The sequence below is a fragment of the Pristis pectinata genome, chromosome 21 (assembly GCF_009764475.1).
Source record: "Pristis pectinata isolate sPriPec2 chromosome 21, sPriPec2.1.pri, whole genome shotgun sequence".
NCBI classification, from domain to species: domain Eukaryota; kingdom Metazoa; phylum Chordata; class Chondrichthyes; order Rhinopristiformes; family Pristidae; genus Pristis; species Pristis pectinata.
The window spans coordinates 36,448,864-36,454,863 of record NC_067425.1 but is presented as its reverse complement, the minus strand read 5'-3'; positions in this window follow the sequence as shown (position 1 = coordinate 36,454,863).

Genomic DNA, 6,000 nt, shown 5'->3' with positions numbered 1-6,000 from the left:
TGGAGGAAAGTTTAGGGGGAATGTCAGAGGTAGGTTTTTTTTACACAGAGTGTTGGGTGCCTGGAACACACTGCTGGGGGTGGTGGTATGGCTGACATTTAAAAGACGCTTGGATAGGCACATGGATATAAGAAAAATGGAGGATTATGGGCTGTGTCGGAGGGAAGGGTTAAATTGATCATGGACTAGATTATATAGGACGGCACAACATCTTGGGCCAAAGGGTCCATACTGTACTGTTCTATATTCTAATAGTTAGGCACAACTGTCCCCAAACAACAAGAAGGATGTCATAACAGTAGAGAGGGTGCAGAGTTTTACAAAGAACTGGAGAACTATGGTTATGGGGAGATATTGTCTACTTTGGAGACAGCAGAGATTTGGTTATAGTGTATTAGACAATGAAATACCTAAACAGGTTGAACAGGAATCTATTTTCCTCAGTGTAGAGGACAACGCTAAAGGGCATGGATTTAAGAACATAGAACATAACAGCACAGTACAGGCCCTTCAGTCCATGATGTTGTCCCAACATGTTATCCTGCTCTAAGATCTATCTAACCCCTCCCTCCTACATAGCCCTTCCTTTTTCTATCATTCATGTGCCTATCTAAGAATCTCGTAAATGTCCCTAATGTATCTGCCTCTACCACCTCTGCCGGCAGTGCGTTCCACGCACCCGCCACTCTCTGTGTAAAAAAAAAACTTACCCCTGACATCCCCCTTATACCTTCCTCCAATCACCTTAAAAATTATGTCCCCTCATGTTGGCCATTGTTGCACTGGGGAAAAAGTCTCTGACTGTCCACTCGACCTATGCCTCTTATCATCTTGTACACCTCTGTCAAGTCTCCTCTCATCCTCCTTCACTCCAAAGAGAAAAGCCCTAGCACACTCAACCTGTCCTCATAAGACATGCTCTCCAATCCAGGCAGCATCCTGGTAAATCTCTGCACCCTCTCTAAAGCTTCCACATCCTTCCTATAATGGGGCGATCAGAACTGAACACAATACTCCAAATGTGGTCTAACCTAGTTTGATAGAGCTGCAACATTACCTCACAGCTCTTGAACTCAATACCCCTACTAATGAAGGTCAACATACCGTACGCCTTCTTAACAACCCTACCAAACTGCACGGCAACCTTGAGGGATCTATGGACGTGGACCCCAAGATCCTCCACACTGGTTAGAGTCCTGCCATTATCCCTGTGTATTCTGCCTTCAAATTCAACCTTCCAAAGTGTATCACTTCACACTTTCCCAGGTTGAACTCCATCTGCCACTTTTCAGCCCAGCTCTGCATCCTATCTATATCCTGTTGTAACCTACAGCAACCTTAATCTGTAAACTTACTAACCCACCCTTTCACACCCTCATCCAAGTCATTTATAAAAAAAATCACAAAGAGCAGGGGTCCCTGAAGAACACCACTGGTGACCAACCTCCAGGCAGAATACACTCTCTCCGCCCTCTTTAGTTAGTTGATAGAAGGATAAGAGGAGGGATATTTTTTTCACTCAATGAGAAGCATGGGTCTGGAATTCAGTCTTCAAACAGTACTGGAGAAAAAAAATTCTCATATATTTAAAAAGAAGTTAGAGAACTATAAACTACAGCCTGAGACCTAGGATTAAACTGGTCTATTAGGCCAGCATGGATACAACATACTGAATGGCTACCTTCTGTGTGTTAAATTTCTAATGATCTTATCCAGAAATATCAAGCAGATGAAGGGTCTTGACCTAAAACATTGACTGTCCATTTCCCTCCACAGATGCTGCTCGACCCGTTGAATTCCCCCAGCAGTTTGTTTTTTGCTCTAGATTCCAGCATCTGCAGTCTCTTGTGTTTCCAAGCAGATAATCCAACTTGGTCTGCTCATTCAGTCCCCACAACCACAGAAACCAATCTTCAAGAGATTCTCTTCGCATAACTTCACATTAGAGAAGCTGAGAGTACTAGATAACAGCAAGAGTTGTGAAACCAGTTGACTTCTCAGATGTTGTACTGAATATATGTGATGCAGATCTCACTGTGCCTCTAACCAATCCATTCCAATAAAGCTTCAACACTATCATCTACTTGTTAACATGGAACTTTTTTCAGGTATGCCCGGTTCATAAATTGCTGTTAAATCCAATCAGTACATCGTGGGCCGAAGGGCTTGTATTGGTTATTTGTCACTTGTACCGAGGTACAGTGAAAAACTTGTCTTGCGTACCATTTGTACAGATCAATTCATTACACAGTGCATTGAGGTAGTACAGGGTAAAAACAATAACAGAAGACAGAGTAAAGTGTCACAGCTACAGGGAAGTGCATTGCAGGTAGACAATAAACTGCAAGGTCAAACAAGGTAGATTATGAGGTCAAGAGTCCATCTCATCATATAAGGGAACCGCTCAATAGTCTTATCACCGTGGGGTGGAAGCTGTCCTTGAGCCTGGTGGTACGTGCCCTCAGGCTCCTGTATCTTCTGCCTGATGGGAGAGGGGAGAAGGGAGAATAACCTGGGTGGGTGGGGTCTTTGATTATGCTGGCTGCTTCACCAAGGCAGTGAGAGGTATAAACAGAGTCCATGGAGGGGATGTTGGTTTCCATGATGTGCCGAGCTGTGTCCACAACTTTCTGCAGTTTCTTGCAGTCCCGGGCAGAGCAGTTGCCATACCAAGCCATGATGCATCCAGATAGGATGCTTTTTGTGGTGCATCGATAAAAGTTGGTGAGGGTCAAGGGGACATGCCAAATTTCTTCAGCCTCCTGAGGAAGTAGAGGCACTGATGAGCTTTCTTGGCCGTGGCATCTACGGGGTTTGGACCAGGACAAACTATTGGTGATGTTCACTCCTAGGAACTTGAAGCTCTCAACCCTCTTGACCTCAGCACCATTGATGTAAACAGGTGCATGTACACCGCCCCCTTTCCTGAAGTCAATGACCAGCTCTTTTGTTGACATTGAGGGAAAGGTTGTTGTCATGACACCATATTACTAAGCTCTCTATCTCCTTTCTGTACTCCAACTCATCATTATCTGAGATACGGTCTAGTACGGTGATATCATCTGCAAACTTGTAGATGAAGTTAGAGCAGAATCTGGCCACACATTCATGAGTATATAGGGAGGGCTGAGGACACAGCCCTGTGGGGCACCAGTGTTAAAAATAATTGTGCTGGAGGTGTTGCTGCCTATCCTCACTGCGGTCTGTTGGTCAGGAAGTCAAGGATCCAGTTGCAGAGGGAGATGTTGAGTCCCAGGTCTTGGAGTTTGGTGATGAGTTTGCTTGGAATTATAGTATTGAAGTCAGGGCTGTAGTCAATAAACAATAGCCTAATGTAGGTGTCTTTACTGTCCAGATATTCTAGAGATGAGTGTAGGGCCAGGGAGATGGCGTCCACTGTAGACCTGTTTCGGCGATAGGCGAATTGCAGTGGGTCGAGGTTGTCTGGGAGGCTGGAGTTAATGCATGCCATGACCAGCCTCTTGAAGCACTTTATGATGGTGGATGTCAGAGCCACTGGTCGTGTGCTGAACTGTTCTATGTCCTAATTTCATTACAATTGTATCGGTCTACATTACAAACAGAAAATGCTGGGAGTGCTCACTAGGTCCAACAGCATCTCTGAGGAGAGAAACCAGATATAACATTTCAGGTTGATGACCTTTCATCAGAATTAGGTGAAGTTAGAAAACATGCATGTTTTAAATTGCAGGGAAAAGTGAGAGCGGGGAGAGAACAAGGTTTGTGACACGAGACTACAGATGCTGGAATCTGGAGCAACTAATTAGATGGAGGAGGAACTCAGTGGGTCGGGCAGCATCTGTGGAGGGAGATGGATAGTTGGAGTTTCAGGTCATCTAGAACAAGGGTAATACCTCAATAACGTAAAGACCCAGAGATTCATACTGATGCTATTGAGAAAACAAAATGCACTGCAGGTCAGGCAGCATCCGTGGAAAGAAAAAGTTAGCAGAATTGAGAATGAGTGAAAACTGGTTGGTCTTAAGTTGCAGAGATGGTGGAGAAGGGATGGATGGGGTAAGGGGAATATTTCTGAAATTGTTGAACTTAATGTTGAGTCCTGTAGACAACTGGAAAGAAAAGCATGATCTTCCTTGACCTTACAATAGACTTCACTGAAACAGTGGAAGAGGCTAAAGACAGAGAGTTCAGAGTGGAAGTGGGATTGAAATTAAGATGACCGGTAACTGAAAGATTAGGATCACTCTTGTGAACTGAATAGAGGTGTTTTTCAAACTCAATTAGCATTTGGTTTCTCCAATGTAGACGAGACCAAATTTTGACCACTTGAACACTGTCCACTAAATTGGAATAATTCTACAATGATGGCATCTCATTGGGAATGTATTAAGGCAGCAATACATATCTTAGGGATGAGCAATAAGCACTGACCCAAAACGTTGACTGCCTGCTTTTCCCCACGGATGCTGCCTGGCCTGCTGAGTTCGTCCAGCATCAGTGTTTTTCATCTAGATTCCAGCATCTGCAGTCCTTTGTTTCTCAGACATTGAAGCTCAATGGGTTTTCATACTGGAGATAATCATCACATAGCATTTGTCTGACAAAAATATCTGCTGATTATCAGTGAAAGTCAAAGTCAGGCTGTAGATTGAGATGGGTTACTTCATTATTTTCTATGCATAGGACTGAAAAATCAACAGCAGCTGCAAACCTCACATTATGATGGAGATAAGGTAATGAAAGATTGGGTGAAGCCACTTCCTGAACAAGATCCCAGAGCTGCAATGACTGGCTGTCAGCACCCAATCTTTTGGTGTGATTATTGAAATACAGCAATTGTTGGGTTTAAATATTCTTTTGCCCCAGGAGGTTTATTCACAAAACTCTGCCTTAGAGGTGAGGGGAGTAAGATGACTGGGGGGGGGGGGGTAGGGGGAGGGAGGAATGGCAAAAGAACACATGGGGCAAAGATGATAGGGGAGGGGGAGCAGAGGAACAACAGAGTGAGATGGTGGTGGGACATTGAGGGTGATGGGCTGGGTGATGGAGATGAGGTGAGTTGATGAGGAGGTGGGGGTGATGGGGCTGGGTTATGTGGTGGGGATGGGAGGGTGATGGGGAGGCAGAGGTCGGGGTGGGAGGAGGTTGATGGTGGTGAAGGTGTTGGTGGTGAGTAATGGTGAAGGGAATGTTGGGGAGGAGGAGGGGTAATCGGGTGAGGGTGTTGGGGTGATGAGGAGGAGGGGTGATGGGGTGAGGGTGTTGGGGTGATGAGGAGTAAGAGGGGCGATGGTGTTGGGGAGAGGTGATGGGGAGGAGGAGGGGTGATAGGGTGAGGGTGTTGGGGAGGAGGAGGGGTGAGGGTGTTGGGGTGATGGGGAGTAAGGGGGTGATGGGGAGGAGGAGGGGTGATGGTGTTGGGGAGAGGTGATGGGGTGAGGGTGTTGGGGTGATGGGGAGTAAGGGGGTGATGGGGAGGAGGAGGGGTGATGGGGTGAGGGTGTTGAGGTGATGGGGAGTAAGGGGGTGATGGGGAGGAGGAGGGGTGATGGTGTTGGGGAGAGGTGATGGGGTGAGGGTGTTGGGGTGATGGGGAGTAAGGGGGTGATGGAGAGGAGGAGGGGTGATGGGGAGTAAGGGGGTGATGGGGAGTAAGGGGGTGATGGGGAGGAGGGGTGATGGCGATGAGCAGAGACAGGAGCAAGCGTAAAGACAACCGCAGATGTTGGAGATCTGAGTATTTGTTGGCAGATGTTGGAACTATGAAGAACGGGCAAGAGGGCTGATGTCAGGGAATGTAGTATTAGATGTGATGGGACGAATGGTTTGAAGTGTTTGTACTTTAATGCTCGGAGTATTATAGGCAAAAGTGATGAACTTAGAGCACGGATCAGTACAGGGAACTACGATGTTGTGGCCAGTACAGAGACTTGGTTGAGGGAGGGACAGGAATGGGTGATTGATGTACCAGGGTTTCAAAGTTTTAGGAAGAATAGAGAGGGGGTAAAAGAGGGGGAG